Raw genomic sequence first — 23,448 nt, 5'->3', positions numbered from 1 at the left:
GGCCTCATGTACGAAGACTTGCGTGGAAATCTTACTAAAACATTGCGTACGCACAAAGCTGTAAATGTGCGTACGCAGAAAAAAATTCAGATGTATGAAACACTGCGTACGCCGAATCTCACGCATATTCTTTTGTACATCCGAATGAACGTGAAACTGAGCGCAACATGCACGAGCACAAAACCCCATCACTGACTCCTCCCCCGTATGAATATGCTAATGACTATGCTAATGGCAAAACCCAACGAAAAAGCAACGGCAAAATCAAGCAAAAAGAGAAACTTTGAACAGAATGTGAACTGGAGGTGCTGCTTTCGGAGGTAGAACGGAGAAAAGCGGTGTTATTTGCAAGTTTGTTCTCCGGAATTAACAACAAAAGAAAAAAATAGAGTGGGAGAGTTTAGCTGATACGGTTAACACAGTTGGGTCTGAACATCGCACTGAGTGCATTTAAAAAAGACATAGTGTGGTTTATATCTGTAAACTGTTGCAGTACCCTTAGCAGTCTCAGTGGTGCACCTCATAAGAAGCATATGATCATATACTGACACGTTCGAGCACAAACTCGGTTCGAATCCAGCGTCTGATGAATTCTTTCTTCTTTTTTTCCCGCTACATATCAGATTTTGCCCACTATTTATCACGAGAAAGACAAGTAGGAATCATTAATAAGTTTGTGCATCATATTTTATTTGCACATTTATTGAATGGAAATGTTTCTGATTCACGCATGCAAATTTATCTTCAGATAGTGTCTTTATAGCAATGTGTGTGCAGTAGATCGCTCAGATTACATTGGGAAAACAGGCGACCGCTGCAAATTGTGCTTTAATGTTTAGCTGGTCAACTGTATGGTATGGAAATCTTACATACCTACTAGATGAACCCGTCTCATACAGCTGCCATTGCAAGGATCAGACACTTTGTAGAGAAGAATTTAACACAACTGCCTCTAGGAGTCGCCAATGGAAATAAAACAGACACGCACAAAAAATGTGCGTACGCCTGCCAGAAAGCTGCCGTGAAGGTGCGCACATTCCCACGTTCAGTTCATTGTTAGTAAATCCAAACGTGAGCGATTCTGAGCGTGAAACCTGGCGTACGCAAAGTTTTTGTGCGTACGCAGCGTTGATACATGAGGCCCCTGGTGTTTCCTGACCCTTTAAGACCCGTGGGGAAATGCTTCACAGTATTTCCTGTTATATTTTTCTTCTTGAGAATGTTTTACTTCTTTTATATTTAAAATAAAGTTAATATTATTAAAGCCATTTTAAGGTCATTATTCGCCCCTTCAGCAACATTAGTGTTGGATTGTCTCCAGAACACACCACTGTTATACAATGACTTGCCTAATTACCCTAACTTTACCCTAATTAACAATAGTATCTGGATGCAGCCTTAATATGCAAGCTGAGCCTGCATCACTCAGCGATGCAATGTCAGACTCAATGCACTCAATGGAGTGAGTAATGTCACTGTGACAGGTGGGGTTAGGTGAGCACATTAAAAAGCATTGAATGCAGCTCAGACTGCACTGCACCGAGTCTGCAGCCAGACCCCTCTCCTAATTACCCTAGTGAAGCCTTTAAATGACTTTAAATCACTTTAAGCTGAATACTAGTGTCTTGAAGAATATCTAGTCTAATATTATGTGCTGTCATCATGACAAAGAGAAATCAGTTATTAGAGATGAATTATTAAAACTATTATGATCATAAATATAGTGACGCAGTGGCGCAGTAGTTAGTGCTGTCACCTTACAGCAAGAAGGTCGCTGGTTCGAGCCTCGACTGGGTCAGTTGGCGTTTCTGTGTGGAGTTTGCATGTTCTCCCTGCATTCGCATGGGTTTCCTCCGGGTGCAATCACTTGCCTAATTACCCTAACTTTACCCTAATTACCCTAGTGAAGCCTTTACATGTCACTGTAAGCTGAACACTAGTGTCTTGAAGAATATCTAGTCTAATATTATGCGCTGTCATCATGGTGAAGGGGATGTCTATTTAACAGCTCTTAATAATATTTAAAAAATAATTCTTTAACAGAAGGGCTAATAATTAGTATTAGTATTAATTATTATATTAAACAATTACTACAGGGCTACTAATGATTATTGGTAATGAAATGATTTAAAAATAATTCTCTCAGGCATTTATTCAGTCCTCTCAGATTCAGTATTAACTAGCAAATGTTCCCGCGGTGGGTTTGTAATTAGCACTTGAGCGTGCATTAGCTGTTAAACGCTCATTAGCGATGTGGAGGTTATTGATTTAGCGCAGGCCTGTTTCTGCTCACATCTCATTCATCCCCATTTGAGCGTCTCTCTGCCTCATTGGTTTCCTGATAGAGATAAACCACTTCTGCTCACTCGCAATCTCCTGAGTAATTCATTTCACTCACGGCGCAGAAAATCCAGGCGGCGGATCGCATTAATACCGCAGCTCCAGAATGAAGACGTATTAGTCTGAGAGACGCAGAACAGACCAACAGCGAGACTCTGGAATAAATATCTGCTGTTTCACATCAACTACAAGAAACTCAATTGCAAAACTCAGACGTTTGCAGAGGCTCTTACTGTACTGCAAACCATTTAATCAGTATATACATACAAACATGCATACACTTTATTAGGTACAGCTTACTAGTACCGGGTCGGACCCCTTTTGCTTTCAGAACTGCCTTAATCCTTGATGGCAGAGATTTAACAAGCTACTGGAAATATTCCTCAGAGATTTTGCTCCATATTGTCATGATAGCATCACACAGTTGCTGCAGATTTGTCGGCTGCACATCCATGATGCCAATCTCCCGTTAATCATGATTAATCACGAAATGCCGTATTGATTACAGAAGTAAAACACAGGTGTGTAAACAAAAAAAATAATTATTCAAAGATGATTCCTTGGATTTACTTCATTTTTTTAAGTTAAGCGGTTGTAAACAATTTATTTGTGTTGAACTTAAACAAACAAATTAAGTTGAACATTATTAAATTAAATTTGTTTGTTTAAATTCAACACAAATAAATTGTTTACAACAGTTGCCATTTAAATTTCAAAACAATCCATGCCAATAACAAACAAAAATGCTTTCCATGTTGGATTCTAAGTAGACTACAAGCACACACACGCACACGCGCACACACACGTTTGCGTTATCAAATTTGCTTAAACTAAGCATTCTAAAGTATGGCTGTGTCACCGACTCGGTCCCGGTCATTCCCCTCGCTGGCCAGCAGAGGCCACCATCTCCGGACTTCTAGCATTACATCATCCATTTATGCTGATTGTGCATACACCTGATCTGAATCTAGCTAACGACCCACGTACCTCTTATAAGCCGCACTCAAACACTCAGTCAGTGCGAAGTCTTGTTCAGCCCCGGCCAGCATTACTGAGCGTTATATCCAGCCTGATCTCTTGTGTACGACTCCAGCCTGTTTCTGACTCTGCTTCGCCTTCTGCCTGCCCACGACCCTCGCCTGATATACGGACTCTGATTCTCGCTGCCTGCCCTCGACCCAAGCCTGCTTCACGGACTCTGAATCACGCCCCTTGCCTTCGATCCGTGCCTGGTAACTCACTCTGTGTCTGTTCACCGTCATTCCTGAAACCATTACTACTACTGTGGATGTGTGTGTGCACCCGGGTGCATATTGTGTGTTTGAGTAAGATTGTGATCAATAAATACTGCATAATGGATCCCTCCGTGTCAGTCTCCTCGTTACAGGCTGTATTTAACAAGCAAGGATTCTGACAGAGGAATGTGAAGCAGACGCTTTACAAAAGGGGGAGAACACGTCAAACTTAATGAAACATTTGATGGATTCAGCTTACGGGCAGAGAAATGTTTTTGACAGCTTGCGACTTCATCTGGCACTTTCATTCACATGGACAATAATACTCAGCTTTGATGATTAAGATAACACTGATCAGGAGTCGACCATGTAAACAGCGATTTTTGATTATCTTAAATGATCACGCGAGTCCCTATATGCGGAGGTTTTCCTTCCCGTTCGCCATGCGGTATCAAATTCCATTAAAACATCCTGAATGAAAATCAGCTGAATGAGAGTGACCTGCTGAACTGCTGTTAAAGTCTAAATATTGAAGATGCAACACCCGAAATTACATGAAACTCTGGAGGAATTTCTTATTTGTTTTATACTGACACTTTTCTTCTAAAAGCGCGTCCTTGCTCTTATCCAAGTTTCTTTGCACGTTTAACACTCGCAGGGCCGGAGCAAGCTGAACTGGCGCTCTAGGCTAACGGCAATCACGCCGTTTTATACGTATGGAAGGCAGAGGACCGTGAGGGATGGGGTGGGTGTAGTGGATCATTGTGAGGACCGGGGGGTTCACTCGCTATTCTGCTGTCCAAAGCAGCCGCCTAGGTCACCTCTGTGGACACGCCCGCCCTTAACACACGTTGGCCTGCAACTGCGCTATTTGTGTTATTTTTGTTTTACGCGTTAAATATTTAAAATTAATCACGTGCGTTAACGCACTAATTTTGACAGCCCTAATATATAGGGTTATATAGCCCTAATATATATATAATATATATATATATATATATATATATATATATATATATAAATTGATGTTAAACTAATGTTTTGGTGCAGCAAAAAAAATAAAAATAATAATAAATTATTTATATATATATATATATATATATATATATAAATAATTTATTATTATTTTTATTTTTTTTGCTGCACCAAAACATTAGTTTAACATCAATTTAGTATAAAAATACTATTGATTTCTTCAGCTGTTTTCCTCTCAGACCATGGCATTATATCTTGTAAAGATCAGGCGCCGCGTTTACGCCTGTTTTCATCCAGACTCTGGGAAACTCTGCTGATTTTACGCTGCTGAAGGACAGAAATGCTTCGGGTGAAGTCCTGCTCTGAAAGCCAGTTTCATTTGCCTGAGCTTTGTTATAGGAAATGAGAAGCGAGGTAATTGGTGAAATCAAAATCTAGAGATAAAGAAAGCAAACCTCCTGCTGCAAAGTCGGGGAAATCAACAGTAAAATAGCTGAAACTTTCTGATGCGCTACAATAAAAACTAAGATAAAGTAAATCATGCATGCTTGTGAAATATCCAAACATTTCTAAAGAAGATATATTTACTGGGGAGGCAGAATCCTGTCAGGAATTATATTTTCCTTTTTGGAGAATGTATAACAGATTTGTGGGTTTATTTAATTTAAGTTACTTTTTATTGTAGGTTTATGCTTAAAACAAGGCTAAAAATATCTGACGCACTATTGGTTGTGTTTAGGGAAAGGTTTAGGTCAGGGGTTGGATAGGTGATCTGTACAACAAGCTCCATCTTCTCTTGGATGTGTACAAGATGTTTATTTGAAATGTACAGTGAAGTCAGAGGTCGCGTTAACCAAATATTTTCCGTCATTGACAGATTTTTTTTCAGCAGTGACGGAAAAATCTGAAGTTGATTCGTCATTTTGACAGATTATACTGAGGGGGGGATCCATTGTAATTTGTAGCTAACTGTAATTCCCACACATGTCCAGCTGATGGCGATTGCCATTTTATATAACATTTTATAAGAAGCGCGTGCCCAAATGGCAACTCCCATTTTTATTCAAACCCTGCCCATTTTTCCACCCCCGACACTCCCACCCAAACAGAGCTAGACACACCCACTTTCCTGACTTTTTCCAAAATAGAGGTGTGAAAACATCCTGCTGAAAAGGGGGGTTTCATGACCCTTCAAATTTGCAAATGTAAACAGCACCCTCTAGTGGATTTGTCATCTGAAATATACAACAAAGTGCACCCTAAATAACATTCAATTATTAATTTTCCTTTGGTTTAGTCCTTTATTTATCAGGTGTTGCCACAGTGGAATGAACCACCAACTTATCCAGCATATGTTTTACGCAGCGGATGCCCTTCCAGCTGCAACCCAGTACTGGGAAACACCCATACACACTCATTCACACAATAATTTTTATTTGAAACATACACCCAAACGGCCCCTATTTAAGGTATTTCAAATGATCAGAAATGAAGGAGCTTTTCGAAGAATCAAAAGACCTCTGATAAGACAAAGAGGCTGCTGTTGCTGAAACATGAGTGATGTTTTCATTATCAGGGTCACTAGTCTAGTTATAAACTGGAGATTGAGGACGGATTGTTGAGTGTGTGTGTGTGTGTGTATGTGTGTGAGAGTGTGCGTACCCCCATGTGGGCTTCATCTTGCTGTGCATTAAATAAATAAAGGTTCAGCCGTACAAACACAAAAGAAAAACTCCACTGATGTGAAGAGCGTTTCAATAGACAGGGGGAAAATGTAAGCTTTGAAACTCTTACAATCCACCCTAGACAGAGATTAGACATGGATATGGAGACTGGAGGTGCAATCATCACAACATAAATCCAGCATTGTACAGTAAGCATGTAAAGCTGCTCCTCCAGATGTTTATCCAATACAGTATATTCTCATATGCTGACGCTGCAGTGTCTAAAGAAAATGAAAAGGCCCTTCATCAGTTTCACAGCACAATAAGACGTACTTTCTGTGTTATTCAGCACAACTATACAGTTGAAGGTTATTAGTGCACAAGACATATGGTCTTGTTAGTGCAGTTTTAATTATTTCTATATATTTGTGGCCTGTAGTTGTGTAGTAATCATGAAGGTATGGTTATTTTAGGATATGAGGATATAGACCAGGATGGTTATTTTCACAGTATAAACCCTTCAGTCTTATACAACAGCGCCGCACTACACATCAGGGGCTGTATGTACGAAGACTTGGGTTGAATTAATACTAAAACATTTCGTACAGACAAAGCTGTAAATGTGCGTACACATATTCTCTTTGTACATCCGAATTAATGTGAAACTGAGCCCACGTGCACAAGCGCACAACCCCTCCCTGCTTTCTCCCCTGTATTAATATGTTAATGACTTCACTTTGGCAAAACCAAAGGAAAAAGCAATGGCAAAAGCAGAGAAACTTCACAGAATGTGAATTAGAGTTCTCCTATCAGAGGTATACCGGAGAAAAACTGTGTTATTTGCAAGTTTGTCCTCTGGAATTAATAACAAAAGAAAAACAATAGAGTGTGAGAGTTTATCTGACGTGGTTAACGCAGTGGGGTCTGAACATCGCACTGTTCTGATGTAAAGGTGCAGGTTAAGAGGAGAACAGCGGCGCACCGTCAAAGTGTGGAGTGAACAGGCGGAGGAACAGGGGATGCTGAACTAACACCCTTCGAGGAGAGAGTTGCCTTACTTTACTGTCTGCAGTAGTGTCTGTGTCTGTGGGAGACACAGATGTATTAGAGGAACACTCTGTTAGGGCGGTATAGCAAGGGCGTAGGTTTGCGCTTGACTTTGGTGGGGACTGGGGACGAGTCACCCCCGCCAAGAATGAATATTGTTTTTATATATATATATATATATATATATATATATATATATATATATATTAATTTTTTTATATATTGCTATTTGTTGTTTAACTGCTATTAAAATGTATTATTAAGTAATCCTCTCTTCTTACAATTTATTAAGGTGGTTTGAAAGACCAAAAGTTGGATTATTAATATTATATTTGAATTTATCTTATTATTCAAATGGACAAATTTTCACTGAGGAAGGTTGAATGCGCTGGCCAGTTTGTCATTTGCCAATAGGCTTCAGTTTTTAATTTAAATCAAGTTTTAACAGATTTCCCAAAGAAAATTATGATAAAAAATTTTATTTTAAAAATAAGTATATTTACATATTTGAAGAGTTTAGATGCAAAAACCTCTGAATGCCATTTAATATTTGCATCTAAAATTTGCATTTTTTTTTTGCATGTGTGTGAACTCAGTGATTTTACTTTTATAGTGACAAATACGTTATTTTATTGCCTTTAAAGTGAAATAACTAACAATAAATATACGAGGCTGAGAAAAATGCTCATTTTACATGGTATTTAAAGGTTTTGGCATCTGAACTCTTCATTTATTTTTTCTAAAAATTTAAAGTTCTAATTTCTAGTTCAAAGTATTTTTATCATTTATAAAACTGTAATAAAACTTACAGTTTAAATGTGTTAATAAAGCAATTTAACAAATTGGTAGGAAATTGGTTGGTAAATCAAAAAGTGTAGTTGTAATAACTATCCAACAAGATTATCCAATAAAAATGAGTTCTTAATATGTCACTAAAATGTATTATTTATACCTCAATTAAACAGAAAATCAGGTGAATAACTGCAAAAAGGTTCAGTTTTTCAGAAAACAAATAACCCCTTTCAATCAGCTGGCTACAGGCCTGAAAGTGTCATGTTAAAATAATGTTTATTAACTGATAAAGAGAGAGTTTAATAAAGACTTTCATTAATTTTTCGTACTAATTAAACATGTCTCATAGTATTATTAAAAGATGGAGCACAGGCTGTAGTTTTTCTGACAAATTTTTTCAACCACAATTGTAGATGTTACTGTAAGAGATTAGGAGAACTGGCAGGGTCATATACGTTTACATGTAGGTGTTTATTCTGCAGTTAGCTTTCAGGGAATATTGTTCACAGACTATATCAGTCTGCTTTAACATTAGACTGACCGTAAAGCGGTGAAAACACCAGCATAACGGCATTATCATGATGGACTCATTCAGTAGCGAACTTGAGTTTATGTGACTCACACTTTCGTTGGAAAAAGCTCTTTATGTCCACCTTTTTTTGCTACCTCCATCCTCACTTGTTCATGTCACACACGGTCACACACCTCACACACATTGGGAAATTCCCCCTGCGCAGTTGTTTTGGCGCTGCTTGTATCTGAAACTATGATCTGAAATCAGCCACTCACATGACAGCAGGGAAAGGCAGAGCCAATCACAATGTTCATATGTGTTTGGGGGCGGTGCGACTCGAGGAGAGAACATGATTTAACCCTTTCAGCATGTCTAGGTTTATACTGACAGTGCAATGTTTTTAAGTAAATTAAATTATTGGTGGGGACATTTCGGGAGTTTGTGGATATTGTTGAGGACACGTCCCCACCGTCCACCCTAAATCTACGCCCCTGCGGTATAGCATCACCCCTCTGCTCTTATCAAGACAGCACCACCAGCATTTCAGCTGCCCAATCGCCCGCTCTACATCTGACTGAGTGCGAGAATGGCCATCATTGTATCTGCGCTATTGGTCAGTTTGTGGGTTGTTAAGAGGGGTTAACAGCCACATCTTTAATGGATAACCGCGGCCTCCTGATATGCAGTTAAATAATTACGCCAAAAAAAAAGATAAAAAACTTGCTGGAATAACTTCTTTAAATACATCACTCACCAAGAAGCCACCCATCGCGCACCCTGCCACCTTGGAGTCTTCGGATTCGACCATTGACAAGGTCCTCTAATAAGGCCAACACTGCCATTGCCAGAGACTAAGGGTTGTATACATTTGCAAATGCTTTCATGTAGAGATCTGCGCGGGACTAAATTTTGAATCCCGCTCCCGCCCGCACCCGCCAGGTTTTAGCCCGAACCCGACCGCTCCCGCTTATATAAAGAATTTGTTGTCTCGCTGCCCGACCCGCACCGTTTTCTGCCCGCCGCGCCCGATCCCGCTAAAGAGCGGGGGAGAACAAAACCGAAAATCCCCCAGCTATACAGTCCAGACAGCCAAGCTGTCTGTGCAAACACACACACAGCACCAAGCACACACACACACAGACAAATCTCTCTCTCATACGCGCGCGCACTAACACACAACTATCAACTCAAAGGCTTGTAATATCATGTATCAAGTACCAATGTAATACCAAAAGGCTTTATATAAAGGTATATAAATACTGAGTCGCGCCAGCTCCGGGCTGCAGCACACATTACTCTCGGGCCGATTCCGGCGCGGATGCGGCAGCGTCGGCTCGCTTACGGCCGCCGCATCTGGCCCGATTTATTCGGGCTCTCTCTCTCTCTCTTTCTCTCTCTCATATCCGCGATATTGCTAGACAGCCCGCTCCCATCCCAAATTAAACCCGTTACCGACCGCTCCCGCGATTTATTCGGAAATTTATCTGGTCGGGTCCTGCGGCGCCCGCGGGACAGCCGCAGGAATGCAGACCTCTACTTTTATGTCTTCTAAATCACATGTAAAAAAAATTGTATCAATGAACCCATTTTATCAAGTATAAATGAACAGCAGTGTTTTTCACATGTGCAATACTAGTGCATTTCAACATAACTGCCTCTAGGAGTCGCCAATGGAAATAAAACAAACTCGCACAAGAAATGCACGTATGGCAGACATGAAGTTGGCGTGGACCAACGCACATTCTCACGTTAATTTCATCCATAGTAAATCCGAACGTGAGCGTGAAACCTGGCATACGCAAAGTTTTTGTGTAGAATAAAACCTTTCAGGCTTTATTCTGTGTTAACCTCCTGGACATACTGTATCCCTAACTTATATCTTTAGCACTTGTGTTCTTGAGTTTTGACAGACCCACAGTACTGTAGGTTTGCAGTTGTTCTCCACAAAGCCGAGTGAAAAATCGGCGCAGCAGCACGTGTCAAAAACTCCACCAGCGCATGCTTTGAAATGGAGATCAGCTGTTCCTGTTGTGTTGCTGTCATCTTTTACTTCATCTCCTGCATGTCCAGCTTGTTGTGTTTTTCGTCCCGTATTAACCGTCACGTTCTGAGAGACCTCAGTGATTGATGATCTGAATGATGGGCTTTTATTTCATGACCACTTCATGCCCTGTTTGGTGACCCGGCTGACGCTGGAGAAATGAGTGTAAATCCAGCAGCGGATCAAATATTCAGCTGGAGGCTCAGATTCAGGAGCAGAATACAGATCCCCGGCTGCGTCTTTCAGCCTGTCAAACCCGCAACAGTGAATGATTTATCAAAGGGCAAAGGGTGGCGACTTCCAAGAAAAAAAGTTCACTTCTGGAGTGTATTGTTGCCTGTGAACTGTTAAAGCTGCGCTGTGTACAGTGTGGAGGATCAGCACTGCAAACTCACAGAATAAGAGTCTCAGTCCTGATGAAAAGAACGAGCTTACAATAGCATGGGGTTATAATCAGCAAAGTCTGAAAGTCATCCGTCCATCCAACCGTCCGTTAATCTGTCCAACCATCCATTCATCAATCCATCCATCCATTCATCCATTCATCTCTCTGTCAATTTATCCATCCATCCCTCCGTCTGTCTACATGTCAATCCCTCCATCCATTAGTCTATCCCTCCATCCATTTGTCCATTCATTCGTCCATCCATCTGTACAACCCTCCACCTGTCCATACATCCCTATCTATCCATCCATCTCTTCATCCATCCCTCCAACCATCCATTCATCCTTCCCTCCATCTTTTTATCCATCCATCCATCCATCACTTCATCCATCATTCCTCCGTCTGTTTGTCCCTTCATTCATTCAGTCATTAGTTCATCCATTACTCCATCTCTCCATCCTTTTGTTCATTCATCTGTCCATTTCTCTGTCCATCCATCCATCCATCCATCCATCCATCCATCATCCCTCTATCTCTCCATCTATCCATCTGTCTGTCCACCCATCTCTCCATTCGTCCATCTATCCCTTCATGCCTTCATCCATTCATCCATCCTTTCATCCATCCTTCCATCTGTTTGCCCACCTCTCCATCCCTCCATTCACCATCCCTTTATCCATCCATCCATCCATCCATCCATCCACCCATCCTTCCATCCACTATCTATCCATCCCTTTGTCCATTCATTCATCCATCCCTCCATCTGTTCATCCATCCATCCACCCATCCCTTTATCCATCCATCCATCCATCCATCCATCTGTCCATCATTCTGTCCTTCCATCTATCCTTCCTTTCATTTATCCATCCATCCCTCCATTTGTCCACCAGTCCATTTCTCAATTCATTCAATAATGCTTACATCCCTTTGTCCATTCATCCCTCCATCCATCTGTCCATCCCTATGTCTTTCCATCCATCCAGCTATCCCTTCATCCATCCATCCCTCCCTTCATTTATTTATCCCTCCCTCCATCCCTTCATCAATCTATCCCCCTCCATTTGTTCACCTGTCAATCCCTCCATCCATTATCTCTCCATCCATTCATTCTTTCATCCATCCCTTTGTCCATCTGTCTATTCCTCCATCCCTTTACACATTCATCCATCCATCATCCCTCCGTCTGTCCACTTGTCCATTGCTCCTTCCATCATCCCTCCATCCATTTATTCATCCAGCCATCTCTCCATCTGTCTGTCCTTTTGTCCATCCCTCCATCCTTCTATCTGTCCATCCATCCACCCATTCCTTTATCTTTCCATCCATCTCTTTGTCCATCTATTCTTTCATCCATCCACCCAACTCTGTTTATCCACCCATTACTTCATCCATCATCTCTCCATTCATCCAACTCTGTTTGTCCATCCATCTATCCCTCCATCTGTCCATTCGTCTGTTTATTCATCTGCCCATCCAATTGTCCATCCCTCTGTCTTTCTGTTCATCCATCTATCCCTTCATCCATCCCTCTATCTCTTCATTCATCCATCCATCCATCCATCCCTCTGCTTTTCCACCTGTCCTTCTGTCCATTAATCCATCCATCTATCTGTCCATCCCTCTGCCTATCCCTGTCCGTCAGTCCATCCATCCATCCATCCATCCATCCATCCATCCATCTATCCATCCATCCATCCATCCATCCCTCATCTCTACATTCATCCATCCATCCATCCTTCTGCTTGTCCACCTGTCCATCTGTCCATTCATCTATCCATCTATCTGTCCATCCCTCTGTCTATCCCTGTCCATCCATCCATCCATCTCTTCATTCATCCATCCATCCATCCATCTATAATTTGTGAGCTGAATAGCAGCAGCAAAAAGAAAAGGACAACAAGACCTAATGTCTAAAGTAAATGATTATGTTTTAATATTGTTTACATGTTTGTACTGTGAGGAGGTGATTTATTTTCACAGTTATGAGTCAGCTGCCGTCTGACAAATCATCTGAATCAATCTGTCTGAATCAGAATCTCTAAACCTATTTACTGTTCATTAAGAGCTCAGAGGAATCATTTGTGACGTGAACTGAACTGCTCACAGTGTTCATTTTCTGTGTAATTTGTTCACAGTCAATCAATAGACCCTAATGAAACTGTCTCCGCAAACGAAATGTTGTCTCGTGGACACGGCCTTCAACTCCACACAATCTCTTCTTAAGTTAATTAAAGTTAAATTAGACTATTGATGTTGTTGTGCAAAGAAATGTGACTGAAACTCCAGCGCCATCACTTGCATCTCTGAGACCAAATGCATTTTGATCAGCTTAATTACTGAGTATCATACTGCCATATCATGCATACAAATACAAATATAATTATTATATATTTATTGTTAATATTGTTTTTATTGCATACAAAAATAAGTAATAGCATTCATTATTGTTTATTTATGAAAGTGCAATAAAATTATATTATTGCTAATATTATTTCTCACAGAATAGATTAGAAGCGATATTCATTATTTTTTTATTCATTCATTTATGCATTCATTATTTTTATGTATGCATTTATTTATTTATTTGGAAAGTGATGTATTTTTATTAAATTTTTGCACTCAAAAATAAGTAGCCATATTTATTTATTTATTCATTTATTTATTTGTTTGTTTGTTTATTTATTATGAAAATTACTATACCGTTATAATAATAATAATAATAATAATAATAATAATTATTATTATTATTATTATTATTATTATTATTATTATTGTTATTATTTTTATTGTTATTATTATTGATTGTATGCTATTATTATTGTATTATATTATTATAATAGAAAAGTTCCATAGTGGTATTCATAAATTTATTATTATTATTATTATTGCACAAGGAACATATCTGTCTAGTTATATATTTTTTTCTGTTTTATTTATTATGAAAAGTGCTATAAAATTATATAATAAAAACAATAATATTAATAATAATAACAAAAACAACAATAATATTAGAATAATAGCAATATAATAATAATAATAATAATAATAATAATAATAATGATAATGATAATGATAATAATAATAATAATAATAATAATAAAACATTTATAGCAATTTCCAGAATTAAATATATAAATTAAATGAATAAATAAACTGAAGAATGAATACCACTATCGAAATTTTATTATTATTATTATTATTATTTTTTTTTTAATCATCATTATTATTATTATTATTATTATTATTATTATTATTATTATTATTATTGCACACAGAAAAATGTCAGCAGTGATATTCGTTTGCTCTGTGGTTTGTAAAACTCATCCGCTGCTTCGTGGAAACACATCTCATGGGTCACTGGCTTTAATAACAGCCATTACACGGCTTGAGGTAAGGAAATCTAAAACTTGTTGGAAGTCTATTTAATCATTGATTTCTTCTTATCAGGTATTGGCACGCAGGAGGACAGAAGTCAAGAGTCAAGAGAAGTCATTTGTGCTGAAATAAGCTTTCTGAAGGCGCCACTGACTGCTGAAATCATACACATCACCAGCAGGTAAAAGCAGATCAGCACACAGCTTTATTCAATGCTCTTCTCAACAAAACACACTAATATCAGCTTCCACACTGTCTGGTGTTAGCACTGAGCATCTGACCTGAGTGCAGATGTGGTGTTGTGGCTGTCGAGCATCAAATTAAACACAAACAGGACCACGAAACACACGCAACTTCATTTGGGTTGTATTGCGGTGCTATAGTGATGTGTAGTAAATACTGCAGTGCGTTTGAATGTTTTGAAGTATTTGGACAAATCTGTTGTGATTCTACAGTTGCTATGGTAACAAAACAACTACAGTAATTGATCTGGTGTTGTGATTCTACGGTTGCTATGGTAACAGAACAACTACAGTAATTGATCTGTTGTTGTGATTCTATAGTTGCTATGGTAAGAGAACAACTATAGTAACTAATCTGTTGTTATGATTATACAGTGGCTTTGGTAACATAAATTATAGTACTTGATCTTGTGGTGATTCTAATAACACAATAACTATAGTAATTGATATGTGGGGGTGATTCTACAGTTGCTATGGTAACACAATAACTGTAGTAATTATTCTGTTGTGGTGATTCTACAGTTGCTATGGTGACATCAATTGTAGTAATTGATCTTTTGTGGTGATTCTTATAACACGATAACTATAGTATTTGATCTGTTGGGGTGCTTCTACAGTTGCTATGGTAATACAACAACTATAGAAATTTATATGTTGTGGTGATTCTACAGTTGCTATGGTAACATAATAACTACAGTAACTTAAGCAAATGACCCAATAGTGTAGTTTTCCATCTATCTATCCTTCTGTTTATCCATCAATCCATCATTCTCTCCTTTTTGTCCATCCGTCCGTCTGTCTTTCTGTCCATTTGTCAGTCCATCCATGCCTCTGTCAGTTCATTCATTAATACTTCCTGTCCGTTCATCATCTATCTGTCGATCAATCTATTTATCTTTCTGTCCATCCATTCATTTGTCTGTCCATCCGTCAATCCATCCATGCATCCATCCATCCATATCATCTGTTCATCCATTTATTCGTCCTTCTGTCCATCCATTCATCTTTCTCTCTTTCTTTCTTTCTTTCTTTCTTTCTTTCTTTCTTTCTTTCTTTCTTTCTTTCTTTCTTCCATCCATTTGTCTATCCACTTGCTGTCTGTCCATCCATTCTTTTAGTCCATCCATCTGTCCGTCCGTCCGTCCATCCATCCATCCATCCATCCATCCATCCATCCATCCATCCATCCACCTTTCCATCCATCCATCCATCCATCCATCCATCCATCCACCTGTCAATCCATCCATCCATCCATCCATCCATCCATCCATCCATCCATCCATCCATCCACCTTTCCATCCATCCATCCATCCATCCATCCATCCATCCATCCATCCATCCACCTGTCAATCCATCCATCCATCCATCCATCATCCATCCATCCATCCATCCAGTCTTTCCTACTATTCAGCCATTTGTTCTTCCCTTCATCAGTTTGTCTATCTTTCTCTGTCTGTCATCTATCATCCATCCATCTATTCATCTTTTTGTCTGACTATTCATTTGTCCATCCATACTTCTATCCATCCATCCATGCATCCATCCTGTTCATCCATTCATCCATTCTTTTGTCCATCCATTCATCTTTGTCTTCCATCCATCCATCCATCCATCCATCCATCCATCCATCCATCTACCTGTCAATCCATCCATCCACCCATCCACCCATCCATCCATCTGTCCGTCCATCCATCCATCCATCCATCCATCCATCCATCCATCCATCCATCCAATCTTTCCTATCATTCAGCCATGTGTTCTTCCCTTCATCAGTTTGTCTATCTTTCTCTGTCCATCATCTATCTATCCATCCATCTATTCATCTTTTTGTCTGACTATTCATTTGTCCATCCATACTTCTATCCATCCATCCATGCATCCATCCTGTTCATCCATTCATCCATTCTTTTGTCCATCCATTCATCTTTGTCTTCCATCCATCCATCCATCCATCCATCCATCCATCCATCCATCCATCCATCTACCTGTCAATCCATCCATCCACCCATCCACCCATCCATCCATCTGTCCGTCCATCCATCCATCCATCCATCCATCCATCCATCCATCCATCCATCCATCCATCCATCCATCCATCCATCCATCCATCCATCCATCCATCCAATCTTTCCTATCATTCAGCCATGTGTTCTTCCCTTCATCAGTTTGTCTATCTTTCTCTGTCCATCATCTATCTATCCATCCATCTATTCATCTTTTTGTCTGACTATTCATTTGTCCGTCCATATTTCTATCCATTCATGCATCTCCCTGTTCATCCATTCATCCATTCTTTTGTCCATTCATTCATCTTTGTCTTCCATCCATCCATCCATCCTTTTCTATCTGTCCATCCGTCTGTCATCAGCTGTTGTATGAACACAGTGTGTTTTCTCCTTCAGATTCTCCTCTTGTTTTGCCCACATGTTCTGTCATCAGACCAGTTTCTGATCCACATGCGGGCCAATAAATACAGGTAAAACAATGGCTGGCAGTAACCCAGACTCCACACCGACTGCATTACCTCCTCTTCATAAGTTAAACACAGCTTCCCCTGGCAGGAATTATATTATTACACATCTGACGACGGTTAAAATCATTTAATACGGAGCCGTTTTCAGCCTGTGACATTTGAGAGGAGGATATCTCTACATGTGTGAAACAAAGAGCGCTCATATTCATGCTAATTTCTTCATGCTACGCATTCTTATATCTGCTTAAATCTCGTGACATGATCAATACATGCAAATGTCCCTATAAAGCCCTGTAACCTTTCAGTCTGTGATGAATCCGACCTCCTCCTCGTTCTTCTCAAACCTTTTGGAAATGTAGGAAAACGTTCAGCGCATGCATGAGAGATTAACCTTTACCAAACACCAAATAGTAGGCAGAAATGTCAGCGCACTGTATATCTCTTTATTTTTCATCTTTTTTTTGTTTCGATGTTCCTCGTAAATGTGCAGCATGAAGGCCTGAATTCACTTTATTTCACTTTATCAGCTTCTAATAGTGAATCATAGATACAGTTGAGGGCAAAATTATTCACCCTCCTGTGCATTCAGTCATTCATTCATTTTATTTTCGGCTTAGTCCCTTTATTAATCTGGGGTCGCCACAGCGGAATGAACCGCCAACTTATCCAGCATGTTTTTACGCAGCGGATGCCCTTCCAGCTGCAACCCATCCCTGAAAAACATCCACACTCACTCACACACACACACACACATACACTACCCAATTCACCTTAACCAGCGACCTAATTGCTGAGAGGTGACAGCGCTACCCACTGCGCCACCGTGCCACCCACCCTCCTGTGCAATACTTATTATTTAAATATTTCTCAAGTGATATTTAATAATTTAATGGTTTGTTCGCAGTATTTACAACAACATTTGTTTTCTCTGGAGAAAGCCTTATTTGTTTTATTAGAATAAAAGCAGGGGCAGCACAGTGGCTCAGTGGCCTCACAGCAAGAAGGTCGCTGGTTCGAGTCCTGGCTGGGTCAGATGGTGTTTCTGTGTGGAGTTTGCATGTTCTCCCCGTGTTGGCGTGGGTTTCCTCAGGTTTCCCCAACAGTCCAAGCACAGCTATAGGGGAATTGATTAACTAAATTGGCCGTGTATGAGTGTGTGTGTGTGTGAATGAGTGTGTATGGGTGTTTCCCAGTACTGGTTTGCAGCTGGAAGGGCATCCGCTGTGTAAAACATATGCTGGAATAGTAGGTGGTTCATTCCGCAGTGGCGACCCCTGTTTAATAAGGGACTACGCCGAAGTAAAATGAATGAATAAGTGTCACAGTCTGGTGTGTTTGTTGTGTCATGTGTTGTGTTCCCTGTGCTTTCTGTGATTGTCATGTGATTGCGTTGTTCAGTTTTCCCGCCATTCTTAGTTTCTTTAGTTCTACCTGTGTCTCTCCCCTGTTTGTATTCAGTTCAGTCATGTCTTGTGTATTTATACCCCTGCGTTCAGTTTGTTTATTGTCTGGTATTCTATTGTCACGTCTCAAATAGGGTTGAACGATGTCGACCAATCTGGCATCGTATGATGTCCAATGTGAACCACATAGACTCTAAAATATATGGACGAAGTATCCGTGACGTCACCCATAGGTTTCTAAAGAGCGCAAAAGAAGCCACAAGTAGGCGCGGCCAACCGTCGCCATTTTGTTCGCGCGTCATCACACCCACGGCGGGATACCAAACAAGGGCAAAGAGGCGGAGAGTGGGCGGAGCTACAGACACCTGCTGGCATTCAGCTTCAGACACACTTTACTTTGGGAGAACGCTTAATACTTTATTACCTGCGACTCATTTGTGTTCTGAACACTTGTGCTTGGTTGTACACTATATCCATAAAGTGTTTAGACTTTTAAAAACACTGCTGTAATACACTGAGCCACTAAACATTGTTCTTATGACGTTTCTCAACAGGAGGAAACGCAAATTACTTCCAAACACTTCAGATATAGTCTGTGTTAGTTACTGTAAGACTATTGATGAACTCCAGCATAACACTGTATGACAACGCTTCAGATGACTGATCTAGAGCCTACAGCTAATCAATCCGTCAGATTCTGCAGTGCATTACAGCTCTAAATATAAACGATAAATGATCTTAAATACATCAAATACATGTATAGAGATGGTATATAAGTATATAACTCTACTCACATGGGAAACGGAGGCCACGTGAATGGTTTGTGAGCACAATTAAGTGCACTCAGCATCCCATGCCATCTAATAAATGTAGGAAACAAGTCCAAAAGGCATTTGAGTGTGTAAAGCCACATAAAACAAAACAGAAATACGATAAATATGCCGAGTTCAGTCGATAATCTGCAGGATTCAGCTGAGGTGACGGCGACCAACGAGACCTAGCTGTCACTCAAGTGGCCACGCCCTTAATTATGCAAACTTAATATAACTTAATATAAAGGAAACAGATGAGTTATAAAAAAATTCACCCCCTCACAGTTGTCATGAAGGGTAATATTAGCTGTATTAACCAAAATCTTTCTTTGTAGCAGGCTGTAAACATCTTTTATTCTGCTGTAAAGTTGGCCTTTCTAACAGTGGGCTCAATTGAAATTTCCTCTGTTTTGGAGCCAGGAGCGGCCAGGACTAGCGGAATTTTGGATGAATTGCAGTTTTAATTACTTCCATATTGACTTCCTGAGGGAGAGCAGGAGGTTGCCGCTTGGTGAACCATCATGATGGACGATGGCATTGTCGTTGTAAGCGACGGTGAATTAATTATTTCTAAATAATTAATTAATTAATTAATCGACAAATTAATTATTTGTAGCCTGCCGTTTCAATCACCTGACCTGCATGGTCTTTGTTTTACCCATAACCAAATCATAAATAAAGATACACACAAATGACCATGTGTCTATCACTTTTCCCGCAGGACTCTGGCATGAACAGGCAGAGTGATCTGTGTCCGTATAATGGCGTCCACAAACTTGGTTGGTAAAAAAGGTGCAGAACCAACAGCAACCAGCCAACAGTGTCTGAGGTTTACACTACAATGACTGAGTACAAGTGTAAAGCGAAAGACTGAAGCAGTGTACTGACGCTGTGACACGTTACCTGATGCATTCAAAAGACAGAAGAGTCATTAAATAGAGACAAGATTAATTAAATATCATGTTTGACAACTATAGTGAGACGCCATCCAGCGGGACATCATTGATAAACTGTCCGACATGCACTGCTCTCTGGGGTTTTGTGCTCAAAGCACCAAGACGCGCACATACACTGCAGTGCATAACAGAGTGTGTGTGTGGTCATGTGATGTGCGTGTTCAGTGGTATAGACCTTTTTCATGGCTGCTGCATGGAGGGCGCCATAACTTCCGGTAGAATGTTAAAAACTTCCATTTACAGCGTGTACAACTGGTAATTTGCGCTCCGAAAATGGGTTTCAATAACGTTTTTAATGGTTAACAGAGTGTTTTTGTGACGCACAACTTAGAAATGTGTCTGTTAAAGCCGTTATAATCTGTCACATGTGGTTCAAGCGCGTCAGAAATACGAGAAAAACGTTCTCCTAGTTCACGTGTCTGCCGTCAGAAATACAGCGTGTGTGTGTTACCGGCTTGTCAGCTGTTAGCTCAGCGGCTCTTTAACACACACACACACACACACACACACACACACACACACACACACACACAGAGAGAGAGAGAAAGAGAGAGCAAACCAGAGTACTGGCATGAAGCTTAACAGGTATGAAAGTCGTGCAATTTACAAAAATGAGCAATAAAAGTCTGTTATTGATGCTCTGCTGCTGGTTTGCTGTTCATTCTAATCTCGAGCCGTTTGTTTTATTTCGTGTGTTGTTTTCACCACGGTTTGTGTTTTTCCGTCATTTGGAAATGACACTAGCCTATATTTTCACTTTGTCACAGTTATTAAATCAGTGTGTCAGTGGCACAGTACAGGCTATGTGTGTGTGTCAAACATTTTGCTGAATTACATTAGTTTGGGCTGGTTATATATCTGAAATAAAGAGAAAATGTTGACTTTAGCGATGACGAGGCTTCATTTAAACTGCAGAAGATGCCGTCTGACAACGAGGGGGAAATGCCTCACAGCAGCTGTTTCCATCCTGTTAGATCGCATTTCTGTAAATGATCAGTCCAGGAGATGCTGCCGATGGACAACAGTATTAGATAAAGAGGATAAAAGCAGGTAAAATAGATAAAAACTATCGTTTCAGAGCTGTCCAAATGTGACTGTTTACACGCATCAGTCATCATTCTCCTTGCGCATACAGGCAAAGCATCATGGGTAATTTTGCGTTCCAAGAAAAAGGTCTATAGTGTGGACGGAGAGCTATTCAGAAATGCTAGATGAAACGTCTGTGTGGACGTGGATCGTTTTCATTGTAAAACACCATTGTAATCTAAGCTGCACTAGTGTAAACGGGGCCTGGGTGTGTGTTTTTCGCGAGCGGGTTGCTGCTGTGACGGGGGCGGGGTGGTGGATCGCAATGCCGTTTCAGCGTCGTGATGTCTATCGGCCATCAGCAATGGATCTATCGACCCAACCCTAGTGTCAACGTCCTATCTTTGTTTTGATGTTCCAATTGTGAGTGCTTTTGGTGAAAAAATACGTGTTTTTTTTGATAACTGCTGCAAAAAAGCTGTTTAAAAAAACATTTTAAGGTCAATATTATTAGCCCCCTTGAGCAATATTAGTTTTGTATTGTCTCCAGAAGAAACCACTGTTATACAATGACTTAATTACCCTAACTTTACCCTAATTACCCTAGTGAAGCCTTTACATGTCACTTTAAGCTCAATACTATTGTCTTAAAGAATATCTAGTCTGATATTATCTGCTTTCATCATTTATTCATGCATTTTCTTGTCGGCTTAGTCCTTTTATTAATCCGGGGTCGCCACAGCGGAATGAACCGCCGACTTATCCAGCAAGTTTTTACGCAGCAGATACCCTACCAGCCGCAACCCATCTCTGGGAAATGCTGTCATCATGACCAAGAGAAAAGAAATCAGTTATTAGAGATGAGTTATTAAACTAGTATGATTAGAAATGTGTCTCTTCTCTATTAAAACAGAAATTTGGGAAAAATACAACAATTAAAATGGAACAGGGGCTAATAGTTCTGCCTTCTGCTGTATATCTTGCATCAGCAGTAAATGCATGTTGATTTAGGGATGTTTCTGCTGTGTGTACAGTAACAGCATGAGATCTCTCTATCTCTTAGTGTAATTGAGTTCCTGTCCTCTGACTGAAGGTCATTATAATTCATGCTCATGTGTGTCAGAAGAAGCATCATTACCCCGAACACTGACCTGACACACAGCATTCACACGGGATTCAGACAGCGCAGGACTGGAGGGATTTCACAGGGTTTCTGAAGAGTTATTTAACAGACATAAGGCAAGTTTTCAGCAGATTGTAAAACATATATCAGTAAATGAGCAGTTTTTAGTGTTTTGTGATTCGTGTTTTTGTTTTCCCTCAGTTGTTTCTGCTTTTGAGTTGCATTATGGGATGTTGATCTTTCTTCCAACAATTTTTAACCCTAAAAAAGATCTAAAAGTGTCTCTTTTGCACATGTGTAATAGTGTGCAGTGCTATATTGTCTGTGTTGGAGTTGTATATAACGAGATATGATGTTGTTTTTATTGAAAATAAAAGTATAAATAAATGCAAAACATCTGATTGGAAAAAGTTGTTAGTTTATTATAATGCATCACTCCTCAGAAAAGCCATAATAATGTACAGTTAAAACTGTGGCATGCTAAGTCAGAATTATATCAATATAATAGGAAATATTCACTTGGGAATAATTAGAAAAATAAATATATTTATGGATAATAATGTTGTCTAATTTACACAGAAGGCCGGAATTTGCTGCACATTCATTTTGAGAATAAACTCTGCTGTGCTTTAAGTGTGCCTAAAAATACTGTGTTCTTGTAACCCAATGCTGGGTTAAATATGGACAAGTTCAGCTGTTGGGTTTAAAAATGTCAATTTAATTTATTAAAAACAATAAATAAATAAAAAAGAAAGCTCAACTTTGGGTTTGTTCACATTTGACTCAACACTGAATTACAACAACCCAGCTTTGATTAGTTAGCACTGTGGAGAAAAACACAACAGCAACTGAATGAAATGAAAGACACTGTTTGAAAGATATTATTGCTGTAGGTGCTTTATTGTTACTTTACAGCAGGGGTGTCAAACTCAAATCCTGGAGGGCCGAAGCCCTGCACAGTTTAGTTCCAACCCTGCTCCAACACACTTACCTGTAGGTTTAAAACAAGCCTGAAGGACTCAATTAGTTTGATCAGGTGTGTTTA

At 39.7% G+C, this 23,448-nt stretch overlaps 1 long non-coding RNA gene across 1 annotated transcript in view; it reads left to right on the top strand.

Moving 5' to 3' along the window:
• Positions 1-23,448, top strand: part of LOC141377087 (uncharacterized) — a 47,121-nt gene that overhangs the window by 19,357 nt on the left and 4,316 nt on the right. Inside the window, exon 3 of the long non-coding RNA XR_012389038.1 lies at positions 14,441-14,549. This is a non-coding gene — a long non-coding RNA (uncharacterized lncRNA). The remainder of the gene's footprint in view (positions 1-14,440; positions 14,550-23,448) is intronic.

Source organism: Danio rerio, chromosome 13, assembly GCF_049306965.1.
Source record: "Danio rerio strain Tuebingen ecotype United States chromosome 13, GRCz12tu, whole genome shotgun sequence".
NCBI lineage: Eukaryota > Metazoa > Chordata > Actinopteri > Cypriniformes > Danionidae > Danio > Danio rerio.
The sequence above is the reverse complement of the archived record's forward strand: the minus strand, read 5'-3'. Positions and strand labels throughout refer to the sequence as shown.